Here is a 15771-nt window from a genome sequence, read left to right on the forward strand (position 1 = left end):
GCATTTGGGCTTTGGGGCATGAAATGGGGGCTCCCTGGATCCCTCTTTGGACGGGGCCTCAGAGGCTCCCTGGTGCTGCTATAGGCCTTGCTCTGCTCCATGATATTCAGTGACACAAAGAGGTCTGTGCTCCAAGGAGAGGACAACTTTATTGACCACTGGCTCTGTGTTGGTGTCCCAAAGCATGCTGCCTGTCAATTCCCACCCCTGGTCAGTCCCACGTCGTCCCTCCTGAGGAGTAGAAACGCTTCTCTTGCTCATGCTGGTCTCAGGTGGACACCAGCCTCAGCTGAGGCAGAAGAGGTGGACTAAGGCGCTGGTCAAGAGGATAAGGAGGCTGCCTCCACCCAATGTGCCAATGACAGAGACTGCATTGCTTTTGGTGGTGGTGGTGGAATTCATGCTTTCTACCTGCGAGAGGAAAGAAGGGGCACAAAGACGGACTCCTGAGTCCCTGTGTATTGGTCAGAGACAGTTTCTCCTCCCCCACACGACAGTGTTCAGTCTGTCCCCTGTGGGGACATGGGGCTGACCCCTGCCCTCAGGGACCATGACAGAGGCAGAGGCAGAAGCTGTCCCTGCCTCACACCCAGGACCTTCCTTCCACCAAGGTCAAGCCACCAGTTCCTCCAGCCAGAGCAGTCTGTGGCTTGAGCCCTTGATCTTCCAACTGCATTAGGGGCAAAGCATCTCTGAGTCTCCATGTCCACCTTGGCTGTTTGTACAGCTCTGGGTCCCAAAACAGGGGTGCTAACACCTGGTGAGGTATGAGGTGGAGGGTTCAGGCAATGTCCCTTCCTCTGAGGAAATGGCAGCAGCTGAGCTGACTGATAGCTCTGTTCTCTGCTCTCAAGCGCAGCTACTGCTGCTGCCTACCATGTAGCTTCAGGACCCAGGAGGACCCAGCAGTGGAGGTCCCTCCCCTATGCTGCTGACTGGAGCCCTGTGGATGACTGAATGACTCTCACCTTTCTGAAGTGGACCTTTCTCCTGACTTGCATTCTATTAACCTGGCAGCTCCTTTGATGGCCCTTTGCTGACTCCCCGAGCTCTAGGGCAGGTACTCTGAAACCTCTGTGCCCTCTGGCCCTCTCCACAGCGAGGCCCCTGCCAACTCTGCAGCTGAGACAGTACTTGGCAGCTCCAAGACCTCAGGCATGGACACCCTGCAAGTGCTCCCCAGCCTCAGGCAGCCGCCTCAGTCCAACAGCCACCCAGAGGGTTAGAGGGCTGGAGGATGCCGGGTAGCTAGACCCCCCAATGGAGCTGCACTGTCTCTAAAATCCATGTGGGAACTTGTGTTCTCGTTCACCATGTCAGCCCAGTCTGGGGATCTGTTTGTTTATTCTTCTGGATTTGGGGCCAAGCCTAATCTGCACTCAAGAATTCCTCCTGGCGGTTCTTGAGGGCCATATGGGATGCTGGGGATGAAACCCAAGTCAGCAGCTATAGCAAGGCAAGAACCTTGCCCCGTTATATTAATGTTCCAGTTCCCTAGTCTGGGGACCTGGAGTGGGTTGTGCTGAGAGGCTGCTCTTGTTTGGGTTATTTTGAGGCCCTGGAACTTGTTCTTGGTGGTGCTAGGGGGACCAGACAGCAGTCAGAAGAAAACTGAAAATTCAGGTTAAAAAAAAAAAAAAAGACGTGTGCGCAACCCTTTGAGCCATCTCCAGCTCTGATAGGTTCCTCTTACCTGAAGCATAAGCAGGAGGCTGATGATGACCAGCACGAAAAAGAGGCTCTTCATCTTGGGAGGCTTGTGGGCTGTAGGTGTGGAGTGCTCAGGCAGCTGGAGTTGAGCGCTGGAGGTTGGTTGGATTGACGCAGGACCGTTGCAGCTCGGCGCAGGCGCTGTGGACGAGATGGAGCGCTTGATCGTTTGGCTGATTTTGAACTTGGGGGCAGGTGGGTGGGAGGGAGGATTCTACTTCCTTTCCCCAGACCTCAAGGTTGAGTATCCCAACCCTAAGTGAAAAGGGGAACAGAATTTGCCACCTTAAAATACCTCTTTCTCTCTGTTTTTGGCGGGAGGCGTTGGGCCACACCCTGGGCTGCTCAGGAGTTAATCGTGGCTCTGAGTTCAGCCCTCACTGTTGGTAGGAGTCAGAGGATCTTATGGGGTACCGAAGGTTGAACCCGGGTTGGCAGCGAAAAGGGGAACAGAATTTGCCACCTTAAAATACCTCTTTCTCTCTGTTTTTGGCGGGAGGCGTTGGGCCACACCCTGGGCTGCTCAGGAGTTAATCGTGGCTCTGAGTTCAGCCCTCACTGTTGGTAGGAGTCAGAGGATCTTATGGGGTACCGAAGGTTGAACCCGGGTTGGCAGCGTGCAAGGCAAGCACCCTATCCCTCCCGTCTTGTTTTAAGAATATTTTAAGGAGGCTGGAAGGATAGTACAGCAGATAGGTTGCTTGCCAACCCGGGTCAGTCTTTAGCACCCTTTTTCGGTCCTTCCAACCCCGCCAAGAATGTCCCACAGTACAGAACCAGGAGTAACCCATGAGCATCGCTGAGTGTGGCCCCAAAACACAACAAAAAGAATATTTCAAAACTGGTTAACTTTCAGAACCACAGACACATGGAAGGAGGAAAGACGCTTGGAGGGGTGGGGCATCTCATCTTTTGTAGAGTGTCTCTGTGCCAAGAAGGTGAGGGCACACAGATGCCACCACCACCACCCACATCCCGCTCAGGTAGCAGCCTCTGGCCAGAGTGATAGTACAGCGGGTAGGGTGCTTGCCTTCCACATGACCAACCCAGGTTGGCCTTGCACACGGCAGACTCTGGTTTGATCAAGGCATCCCCTGTCGTAGCCCAAACACCTGCAGGAGTAATTCCTGAGTGTAGGTAACCTCTGAGTATCTGAGACAAACAGGGAGACCACTTCTTCAGTCTGCTCAACCACACTGTCCTCACCATTTCCCCTGCAAGACTCCCAAGTCCAAAGACTTCCTTTTTCTTGATCTCTCTCATTTATACATGTTACTAAATTTCTGTTAACTGCTGTGTTTTCTCTTTAGTCTTTTATCCTCTGGGCAAGATCAGGTGTCAGAGGAGGCCCTGGCAAAGATCCTAGATGGCAAAGGAAGGCTGATTTTTCCTAACCTCTAGTTTGAAGGCACTGGCAGGGGATGAATGTGAGACTGGGACTGAGCTTAGTGTCAGGGGTGAAGCTGCTCAGAGACAGCAGTGGGGCAGGAGAGTCCCTGGGCTCTGTGGCTCCTTTATTCTGGGCAGAATTGAGTCCAAAAACTCACCCCCCTCTGATCATGTAACAGAGCTGCCAGTCCACAGGTCCAGGGACTAGCATCAGGAAACTGGGGGTTGGATAGGAACCAGAAATCATGGTTTCTTTTTTTTCTCTCTCTTTTTTTTTTTTTTTTTGGTGGGGAGGGGGGTTGGGCCACACTGGCAGTATGCTCAGGCGGTACTCTTGGCTCTGCACTCAGAAATCGCTCCTGGCAGGCTCAAGGGACCATATGGGATACCTGGAATCGAACCAGGGTCCGTCCAGGATCAGCCTCTTGCAAGGCAAACACCCTACAGCTGTGCCATTTCTCAGCCCAAGGCTACAGTTTCTGATAGATTCCACTTTGAAGACATGGTGGTAGCTGGCCCCAGAAAGCTTGGAGATTAGGGGAATCTCTCCAAAAAGGAAAGAGCACTGCACTTAAGAAACTAAAAAACCGGGGCCAGAGAGATAGCATGAGGTAAGGCAACCTTCTTGCAAGCAGAAGGTTGGCGGTTTGAATCTCAGCACCCCATATGGTCCCCTGAGCCTTCCAGGAGCAATTTCTGAGCATTGAGCCAGGAGTGACCCCTGAGTGCTGCTGCGTGTGACTCAAAAACCAAAAAAACAAAACAAAAAACCTAAAAAACCACATTTTTTTCAGTGTTTGTTTTGTAGCTCTGGGGATCGAATTCAGGGCCTCACACTTGTGAGGAAAATACTTTGTCACTGAGCCACATCCCTGGCCATTTCCTGTTCATTCTAATCTTTAGATTTAGCTAAAGAAAAAAAAAGTTTACTGGCACTACAGACAATGATCTGGGTTGGACAACCTAGTATGCCCGGAGCCTAGAGTTGGTCTTATGCCAGAAAACTTCAGGGGTAAGGTCTCCTTGTATCTAGACCAAGGTTTTTCCTTTCCATGTCTCCCACATTTTTCTGGGCCTATGCAAACAACAATTGCCACTCTAACACCGTTTTTATTGTACTTTAACTCTTATCCTTAAAAAAAAAAAAGCCTATTGAACCTTCTGCTAGGCCTTTAATGAGTTAAATGGTGATTAACAATTTTCAAAAATATACTTGCTACTGAACCTTTTCTTTCTCTTCCATCTCGTTAGTTACTCTATTTTTTAAAAATAACTTTGCCTTTGTTCTTCCTGAAACAAATGTATTATGACCAATTTTCTCAACTCTGTGATATATTTTCTTTAAAAAATTAAAATAAAAAAATACAAATATAAAATTAAAGCCTCTTTGGTACAAAAAAAAAAAAAAGAATTCCATGTTCCATTAGCTATGGGGGTCACAGTCACTGCCAGTTCCATTGCAAATGCCAGTCAAGGTGCCCACACTCTTTAAATATAAGATCAATATGCTTTCCTAGGAGTAGCCAAGTACTGCCAAAAATATTTTCATCACAATAAAAAAAAATTGTAAGCAGAAAAAATTAAAAATAAAACATTGTAGTTTGGGTCAGTCTGAGGTGTGAAGTGAGGAGTCTGGGAGACAGGTACTGTGGAAGGAGATTGGGACATGAGGTGGGGCCTGAGAGGTCCCTACAAGACATGGGCCATGGGCCATATGCTGCTGCTTACTTTATTTATTGGGGGTTTATTTGGGGGGGGGTATAGCTCGCTGTTCTAAAGGATTACTCCTGACCCTGTTCTTAGGAAATCACTCCTAGAGGCACTCGGGACCATATGAGTTGTAGGGCTGGATAGGCTGTATGCAAGGCAAGTAAATGCCTTACCTTACTTGTGGTATGTTCACTTTCTGGTCTGATTATGCTATATCTTTTTACCTTCTTACATTTCATTCTTTCAGTGAGATTTAGTGGTCAATTTTGTAATTAGCCCTCTTTTTTTTAATTTTAGGTCACACCTGGTGGTACTCAGGATTTATTCCTGGCTCTGTGTTCAGGTAATGCTCTGTGCTCACCTGGTAATGTTTGGGGGTGCTAAAGGGGTGCTGGAGATTGAACTCAGGTCAGGCACATACAAGGTATGTGCGCCTGTTCCAGTTTTCTCCCTATCCCCATATCCCTATTTTCTTTTTTGGTTGTTTATTATTATTATTTTTTGGGGGGGTCCTGGTGGCGTTCAAGTTATTCCTGTCTCTGTGCTTAGAAGTTATATCTGGCAGGCTTGAGGAACCATATGCCATGGATCAAACCCTAGTCAGCCTCATGCAAGGTAAACGTCTTACCCATTGTGCTATCGCTCTGGCTCCATCACTATTTTCTTTTCTGCTTTTTGTTTTTGGGCCACACCCAGAAGTGCTCAGGGTTTATTCCTGGCTCTGCACTCAGAAATTGCTTCTGGCAGGCTCAGAGGACCGTATGGGATGCTGGGAATCGAACCCAGGTCCGTCCTGGGTCAGCCATATGCAAGGCAAACGCCCTACCACTGTGCTATCACTCCAGCCCCAACCATCCCTATTTTCTTTTTTCTTTTTTAGTTTTTGGATCACACCGATTGGCGCTCAGGGGCTACTCCTGGCTCTGTGCTCAGAAATCGATCCTGGCAGGCTTGGGGGACCAGATGGGATACCAGGAATCGAAGTCCTGGGTTGATCTCGTGCAAGGCAAACACTCTACCGCTGTGCTATCTCTCTGGCCCCCATTTCTATTTTCTTGATGAACAAATTAGTAGATATATTTAGGCCAAGGTGGTAAATGGTGCCAGTCTCATTTGAACTTGAATCCATATCTGAAGCTACAATGTGAAGCTACAATGTGAAGCTACCCCTTGGGCAGGCCCTGAGACCCCTAAGTAAGTCCTGGCTCCTCCCCTCACATACCCTAATCCTGGAGAAACTCAGGTTGTCTCTCAGCTCTGCAGCTTCCACTCTCTCTTTCTATTTTGTGCTTCATTTGCATGCCATAGTAAAAGAAAAACCCCTCTTACTTCCCCTCCACAGTTCTGGGCCCTGTGTTAGAGGCCCGAGAAAACTTCAGTGGGCCCTCAGAGGCCTATAGTCTGGTTATAGTGAAAAAGAAAAGTATGTTAACTAAAAGAACTGAGATCAAGGCTGCTAAGAGAAAGCCAAGAAAGAAGTGAGAAGGTAGGCAGTCTGGGGGGGGGGGACTGGGACAGTAAGGGGAGAGGGAGTGCTCTCAACTGCCCATCACGGCCCACCCACCTTTCTGGAGGGCTCTCCTGAGTCTTTAACTCAAATCTCAGTTGCCTCTGGTAAATCTGTGGGCAGGTAATGCTGGGGAAAGTTGGAGAGCTGGCAAATACTAGAAGAGTACTGGCCTAGGACACAGTAGTGATGAAAGTTCAGGATTTCCCTTGAAACTTTGCCATCATTTTTAGGCAATATTTAATCTTCTTAGGAGAAGCTGGAGAGATGGGCTGGACAGCTGAGCTCAGGTTTTACATATGGCAGGTGGGCTTCAGGCCACTGTACTGCCTAGTCCCCTGTGCAGCTCTGGGAGTGACCCTCAAGCACTGAGCTGGAAGAAGTCCTTAAGCACCACTAGGTGTGGCCCCAAATTTGAACCACAAAAGGCAACAGGGTTCATTAAGTCCTGGGCCAAAATCTTCCTGTTTCATGCTGAGACATGAGCCAGCACAGGTTAACTTGGCTCTTTGTTAAAGTGGCTTAGATTCTTCCATTTAGCCATCAGGAAGTAAGGTCCTCTCCTCTTTCCCTCTTCTGCATTCTGAGCAAGTCATTCTGTCTTGACAATACCTGGATAGACAGAGTGCCCTGTTCACAATCTCTTTTAACTCTTAAAAAAGCAGAGGAAAGCAGAGGACCCAATTAGGGTCAGGCTAATGACCAGACTGGAGATAAACCAGCATGCATTTCTGCATCAGTGTCCTATGGTATACCTCAAGCCCAACTTTTGGTTGTTTGTTTTGGGGTGTGATTTAGGCCACACCTAGCAATACTCAGGGGTGATTCCTGGTTCTATACTCAGAAATTACTTCTCAGAAATTACTCAGTATTCATGAGATACTGGGGTTTAAACACAGGTTGGCTGCACCCTACCCACTGTACTATTATTCCAATTCCTCAAACATAACTTCTGAACCCTCCTCAGCAAGATGGGAAGTCTCCGTCTTTACTCTCATCACTGTAACTAGGAGTCACACAGTTGCTGCTCAGAACTCCTCCCAGTCCATCCTCCTGATGTTTTAGATTCCATTATAGTCTTCTCTCCTGCCCATATATGCTACACCCAATTGGTATCTCCCTCACAGGCCTCTGGCTTTTACACTTCATGTGTTTTTCCACAAAGAAAGCCCTCCAGCCCTCTAATTACTTATCTAACAAACTCTCACCTGCTTTTTAAAACTGCTCAGACTTTCCTCTTGGAAAACTTGCCCTAGGAAACTCCCTCAAAAGAGGGAATTGTGGGCCGGAGCAATAGCATGGTGGTAGGGCATTTGCCTTGCATGCGACCAACCCAGGACAGACAGTGGTTTGATTCCCAGCATCTCATATGGTTCCCCAAGTCTGCCAGGAGCTATTTCTAAGTGCAGAGCCAAGAGTAACCCCTGAGCACCTCCACTTAGTGTGACCCAAAAGCCAAAAAAAAAAAAAAAAAAAAGGGAATTGTTGGGGCTGGGTAGGCTGACCCTGGTTCTATCCCCAGCATCACATATGATCCTCCGAGCCTGCTAGGAGTGATTCCTGAGTGCCAAGAGTAAGCCCTGAGCATGTTGGTTGTAACCACAATACAAAAACAAAACAAAACTCAAAGGAAAAGTGTCTACAAATCTTGTAATGCAGTGGGGCTTTACACCCAGAACATTGCCATAATGACCTGGCTCAGGCCTCAGAAGAACACACACTGTCCATTCACTCCTGAACCAGGAATACCATCTACAAATAGACATCATTGTCTATAACATCACCTGGAAGCAAACCTCTACCAGGGAAGACCCTCTGGCCCTGGCATCAACTTACTCCAAAGAGGGTTCCCTTAACACCCAGACGACTTAACAAAAACAATAACAACCTGCTTTCAAGGCAGGGCCCTCCATATTGCCCTCTAATTGTGAGGTGAAACTAGAGAACACTCTACATCATCCTAACTTCAATGTAGGATATGCACAGAATCCAGGATCTTTAACTACAGAAACCTGACACCAACAGCGATTATGTGAAAAATTTTACTGGGACCACAGAGAATGACTTAGGGGTCAGCCAACCTAGTATGTCTGGAGCCCAGAGTTGGTCTTATGCCAGAAAACTTCAGGGGTAAGGTCTCCTTGTACTTAGGCCAAGGCTTTTCCTTTCCATTTCCCCCATATTTTGCTGGGCCTATACAAACAACAATTGCCACTTTCACACCGTTTTTACTGTATTTCTTTAACATTTATCCTTAAAAAAAAAAAAAAAAAGAGCTTACTAAACCTTCTGTTAGGACTTTAATGAGTTCATTGGTGAGTCAATAATTTTCAAAAATATACTTGCTACTGAACTTTTTCTTCTTTTCTTTCTTTTCCATTTCTTTAGTTTTTCTTTCTATTTTCTATTTTTTTAAATAACTTTGCCTTTGTTCTTCCTGAAACAAATGTATTATGATCAACTGTGTCAACTATGTGATGTGTTTTCTTTAAATAAATTAAAAAAAAAAAGAAAACATTCTACCAAAAAAAGTAGTGTCTACTAAGAACATATACTGTTCCTCCAAAAGATTACTGAGTCTGGTTACTAGGTCTGGCCACTCTCTAAAGCAGCACAATATGGCATACAGCATACAGCATGGCGCTGAGTGGATGGCAGTGCTGCCAGAATGAATCACTAGGTGATCACTCCCACTGCCCACGCCTTACATACCTATATTGTCAGCCTGTAAATACTTTTTATTTTTCCTGTATTGGGACCTGATTGTCCTCAAGGTTTACTCCTGGTGTACTCAGGGCTTACTCCTGACTCTGCACTCAGTGATCACTTCTGGTGGAATTTGGGGGCCTATATGAGATGCCAGAGATTGAACCCAGGTTGACTGCATGCTGCCTTACCTGCTGCACTATGGCTGTACTATTCTTCATGTACTGACTGAAGAAGCACAATGGCCTAAATGGTAGTTGTCTCGAACACCATTGGCTCCACAGTATAGAGAGGAGAAGGAAAGAAACTTAGTGGAAAAGGAGAAACAAATATAAGATGGGGCCAAGGGACAACTAGTCTCAGGTGCGTTGGTAGTCCTTAAAAAAGGACAGAACTAAATATCTAAGCCAAAGGCAACAACAATGAAATCAAGAGACCTAAAGTTTAACAATCTAATCTTAAAACGGGCCTGTTATACTGGCAGACAGGGGTATGGTATGGGATGCACTTGGGAAACATTGGTGGAGGGAGGTGGAATCTGGTTGTGGGATTGGCCCTGATTCATTACATGTCTAAAACCCAGTTATGAAGGACTTTGTAAATCATAATGGTTTCAATAATATTAAATTTAAAAAATAAATAAATACTTTTTATTGATTTGACTTGGGCCCACACCTGACAATGCTCAGTGGTATCTCTATTCTCAGGGGTCACTCCCAGCCATGTTTAGGGGACTATGCAGTACTGGGATTGAATTGGGGCCTTTGGCATGCAAAGCGTATGGTCTAACCTTTTGAGCTATCTTCCTGACTAAATTAATACTCTTCAATGGGGTTACAAGCAGCCTAAGTATTGGAGGGTCACCACTGCAGAAGAGAGGTGAGATATCCATCTGGGACAGTTTTTTCTTGTTTTTGCTACTTCTACAAGATCCAACTGAAAATTTGAGATGGTTTCTATAAATTGGTGGAGCTTTACGTAGAAAAAATGGAATTCAAGACTCTTTGTTTGGGGGGGGGCACACCCGGCGGCACTCGGGGGCTACTTCTGAAATAGCTCCTGGCAGTCACAGGGGACCATATCCGGTGCCAGGATTCAAACCAACCATCTTAGGTCCTGGGTCGAGTGCTTGCAAGGCAAACGCTGCTGTGCTATCTCTCCAGCCCAGAATTCAAGACTCTTAGAAAGCGAAGCCCTTGGAACTGGAACAATAGTACAGTAGGTAGGATACTTGCCTTGCATAAGGCTGATACAGGTTCAATCCCCAACACCCTGAATAGTTCCCTGAGCTCTCTAAGAGTAATTCTTGAGTACTTTCTTAACCTCTGTACTGTCTTTCTGATGTGCCCTCATAGAAACTGAAGCTAACATGAAAACCACGGAAAAAAAGATAGTAGCAAAAACTAGTTACATAGATCTAGATAAATTGCCAAAGGAGTTTTCTTTTCTTTTCTTTTTTTTTTTTTTTCTTATTTTTGGTTTTTGGGTCACACCTAGGTCACACCTGGCTCCACGCTCAGATATCGCTCTTGGCGGGCTCTGGGGACTATATAGGATGCCAGGATTTGAACCACTGTCCTTCTGCATGCAAGGCAAACACCCTACCTCCACGCTATCTCTCTGGCCCCTGCCAACAGAACTTTTAAATAGAATGCTTAATGTGTGGGGCCAGAGCGATAACACAGCTGGAAGGGGAGGGCATTTGCCTTGCACATGGTCGACCCTGATTTGATCCTGGATTAGATCCGGCATCCCATATGGTTTGTTCCCCTCCCCCAGCCTGCCAAAAGTGGTTTTTGAGTGCACAGCCTGGAGAACCCCTAAGTGCTGCTGGGTGTGTTCCAAACAAACAAAAACAAACCTCCCATTCTTTACTAATTTGGGGCTAAATTGATAGCACAGGGCAGGGGGAGAAGGACTTGATGGAACTGGGTTCCATCCCCGACATCCCATACAGTCCCCTTAGCCTGCCAGGAGAAATTTCTGAGCGCAAAACCAGAAGTAACCCTAAGTGCCTCCGGGTGTGGCCGAAAAACAAACAAAAAAGCTTAATGTATTCATATATAAAACACAAGGCCAAACCTGAAATTACAAAACCAAATGGAAATTCTAGACCTTAAAAACACCATACAACAGAGGCAGGGCTGGGCTCAGAAGACTCCACATGCCAGGACTTCTGGGTGTCTTCGACTGGTATGTTGGGGGCTCTGGGCAGGACAGCTAGCCATAGGCCCCCTGGGCTGACCACTTAGTCCAGGGGACTGAGATCCCCCACACCAGGCGGGTCTTCAGGGCCACGCCTGGTTAATCGGGCCCTGGGGGGTGGGGAGGAAGAGAAATTCCTCCGTATGCAGTGCCCCCACGCACACTGCGTGTATTAAGAGTAGTCCTTATCCTTGTTATGTTTTGCGTATCCAGAATGTCCATTTTGTATTCTGCCCTTTCCCACACCCCTACAAAGCTTATTTTTACTCCTTAACTCTCTCACCTCCCCCCAAACATCACTAACCCACATTACTCTTTTTAACTTCAGTACTGCACAATCTTAATCACAGACCAAAGCCATGCATTGTGTGTAACAACCCCAAACTGTTTCAAGGGATATAAAATGGACACATATTTCTTTAGAATATTTTGTGTTTTTTCTCTGACAGCTATGTCTTACTAAATACTCTCTTATACAGTTACGATTCTAACAACTTTTTATCTTCTCTTTATGAACTAACTGTTCAACAAGGAATTTTGGTGAAAGAGTCCCCCAGTTTAATGCTTATGATTGAACCATGTCATGGGTATAGTTGGACTTGTTCTTATGTCCCCCATATGCGCCAATAACACCACGTGGCATTGCTCCTTTTTTGCATAGGCACATTAAAATGGGAAAATACTATACATATGAATAAGATCTTATCTTAGAGAGATTGGAACACACAAATCTTGTAGTGCAAAGGGACCTTACACCCTGAACATTGACATACGACCTGGCACAGGCCTCTGAAGAAAGGGCATCTTCCATTCACCCCTGAACTCGAGAAGCCATCCACGAAACATCCAGGTTTGTCTATAACATCACCTGGAAGCAATCCTCTACTACAGAAGACCCTACCACTGCTCAGACATCGACCTGCTCAAAAGAGACTTCCCTTAACACTGAGAGGACTTAACAACAACGACCTGCTTATAGGACAGGGCTTCCTGCATTGCCCTTTAATGGTGAGGTGAAACGAGAGGACGCTTCACATCCTGACTTCAATGTAGGATATGCAGATTCCAGGATCTTTAATACAGAAACATGATACCAACAACAGAAACTGTGTGAAAAATAAAAGTGTGTTGGCACTACAGACAATGTCTTGGATTGGAGGATTTAGCTTGCCTGGAGCCTAGAGTTGGTCTTAAGCCAGGAAACTTCAGGGGTAGGGTCTCTTTGTATTTAGGCCAAGGTTATTTCTTTCCATGCCCCTCATATTTTGGTGGGCCTATGCAAACAACAATTGCCACTCTAACACCATTTTTACTGTGCTCCTTTGACTCTAATCCTTAAAAAAATACCACTTAAAATTTGAGGTTAACTTAAGCTAATATGCATGTACATGGAAATGTAAAAATACTATGCCTCTAATGTCTAAGGAGTTACATAAGTTTTATGTAACTTTTAGATTGCCTTGTGTGCTGTTAAGAAATATTATAATGTGTTACAATCTGGGGACTTGAGGGACAAAGTAATTGTAAATGGATTCTGTTTTATTTATCTTAATGTTCTTTGGCTAAAAGTTCAAAGTTAAGATATCAGCAAGGGGACTTCTTCTGAGAATTATGTTATGGGTGATTGTCCTTCCACTGTAACTTTACCTTGTCCTCTTTCTTTGCATCTTTGTTCTCATAATTAAAAATAAAAAATTAAAAATAAAAAGCACCATACAAGGGGCCAGAGCAGTGGCGCAAGTGGTAGGGCATTTGCATTGCATGTGCTAACCTAGGACGGACCGCGATTCGATCCCCCCCCTTGTCCCATATGGTCCCCCAAGCCAGGAGCGATTTCTGAGTGTATAGCCAGGAGTAACCCCTGAGGATCACAGGGTGTCCCCTCTTCCCATAATACAAGAAACAAGAACTTCATAGGTTGGACACAAATGAAGAGAGCAATAGTGATGTAAAAGATCTTAAGAGAATATGATTAGGCATCAGAATGATAGTACAGCAGGTAGGGCACTTGCCTTACAACTTATTTTGATTCCCCAAACCCCAGATGTTTCCCCAAGGAGAGCCAGGAGTTATCCCTAAACAGTGTTTGGAGATAGCAAAAAAAAAGAAAAAATAGAATTACTATGATATATACACACCTGTGGTATGCCAGGCACTGTTCTAGGGATTAGGAAAGACAATGAACAAAAATACAACCTTGTTCTTAGGGCACTGACATATGATGAAACAGAAAAAAATGTAGTAATTTTAATTTTGTATGTGTTTTAATGAAATAAAGAGAAAATAGGGTGGTAATAAATGGGAGGATATATTCTAGGTGACTCTTCTGGGAAAGTATTAGAGGAGAAAGTATTTGTTTTTGAGACCTAAGAACAAGCTCTAGGCATGCAATGCACCTTAGCCCCCCACCATGCAGTTATGCAATGTTTTTGATGGCTGTCTCCAGGAAAGTGCACAGGTGTTCACCAATGACAAGGTTAATGACAGGCAGAATGGGGTCCAGCAAGAAAGAAGGGAGAGAGAGGGCTTTGTAGCACTTGTTCAGTAGGATCTACCACAGAGCTTTTATCCCTACTCAGAAAGGGCTGCTTCCAATAGTACACGAAGCACTCCAAGGTTAAGCTCCCTCCATCTGTTTGTCTGCCCATTGAGCCATTTCAGACTTTTGTTTGTTTGTTTGTTTATTTGTTTTTGGGCCACTCCCAGTGGTGTTCAGGGGTTATTCCTGGTTCTGAGTCTAGAATTCACTGTTGGCAGGTTCAGGGGACAATATGGATGCTGGGGAATGAATCCATTCAGACAAATTATTGACACCTACTGTATGTCAGGAAAATGAATGATTGAGGTCCCCTTCCCTTAAGGAATTCAGTCTAAGAAAGACATGCTAAAAAGAATAATCACAACTGATGGAACTGGAGTCTGTGTAGGCTACTTGATTTGCATGCAACTGACCTGGGTTCCATCCCTGGTATCCCATATAGCTCCCTGAACCCCAGCAGGAATGATCCCTGAGCACAGAAACAGGAGTAAATCCTGAACACCACAGGGTATGACCCAAAAACTAAAACAAAACCACACAGAACACAAAATGTTATAATGGTAGCAGGTCTATTAGAATGTAGAATGTGATTCTGCTCACTGTGGGTGGGGATATCATGGCAGCTGGAATCGGGGTATCTGAGCTCATTCTTGAAGGCTTGAGGGGATTTTATCTCAGGGAAGATAGCCAAGGAAGATGCTCCCTTTTCTCTTTTTTTGGAGGGAGGTGATCAGAACTTAATTTTGGTTCTAGGGGCCGGAGAGATGGCACAGCGGTAGGACATTTGCCTTGTACGTTGTCGACCCGAGGATGAACCCAGATTCAATTTCTGGCATCCTATATGGTCCCCTGAGCCTGCCAGGAGCGATTTCTGAGCACAGAGACAGGAGTAACCACTGTGCACCGCCAGGTGTGCCCCCCCCCCCCCGTTTTTTGGTTCTGTAATTTGGGATTAGTTTAAGAGACCATATAGAGCAACAGGGATTGAACCTGGGTCAGCTGTATACAAGGCAAGTGGCCCATCTTCTGTACTATAGCTCCAATCTAGAACCTGACCATTTGTGAAGCCTGGAGAAGGGTAGAAGGCAGGGCCCATAATGTGAAGATCCTAAAAATAAAGCTAAACAGAAAATGATGAGGACTGGATCTGAGACAGTGATGATTTAGGTGGAGAAGATGTGGAAGATGGGACACAGAGCTTGATTTTTTATTTTGAGGAAATGCATGAACTTTACAGAGCGAGCCTCATTACCATTTGGTATTAACTTTTTCATACAGAACTGCTAGAACTAAGTAAACTCATTATTTTTACTGGTCACAGTTGGCAGAAGTGATGGGTCACTACTGACAGTGATCAGGCTCTGCAGTGTTGTTATTATACCAGGTAACACTTGTAGAACCTTGTGTGGGGATGACAGAGATTGAACTCAGAGTCTCTCACATGCCAGGCATATGCTCTACCTCTTGAACCACATCCATAGGCCCTCAATAAACTTTTCTTATTAGTTATTGGGCTACACCAGGTGATGCTCAGGGCTTAGTTCTAGCTCTGTGCTCAGGGATCATTCCTGGTAGGAGTTCGGGACCATACGGGGTACCAGGGATTGGACTTGGGTTGGTCTCATTCAAGGTAAGTGCTATACCCACTGTGCTATCACTCTGACCACCTCAATAAATTTTTTAACCTGGTGGGGGGGTGTCATAACTTATAAGGGTTTTTCAGGAAGTGATCTTCAAGCACAGTGATCTTTATTCATTCTCAAGAATAGAGATTTCCAGAGACATCTAAATTCAGAGCTGGGTATATTTTCTCATCATACAGTTGAAAAAGAAACCCAGAAAAATTTAAGTTCCATTTATTATTACCCTCATCCCAGTCCTTTCAACCATGTGAGGCTGTGATCAAACTACTGGGTAGGATCTATGTATTCCCAATCTCAGTAGTCTTAAGGAGTCTTTCTTCCTTTCTTTTTTCTTTCTTTCTTTCTTTCTTTCTTTCTTTCTT

This window comes from Suncus etruscus, chromosome 6 (genome assembly GCF_024139225.1).
Source record: "Suncus etruscus isolate mSunEtr1 chromosome 6, mSunEtr1.pri.cur, whole genome shotgun sequence".
Taxonomy (NCBI): Eukaryota; Metazoa; Chordata; class Mammalia; order Eulipotyphla; family Soricidae; genus Suncus; species Suncus etruscus.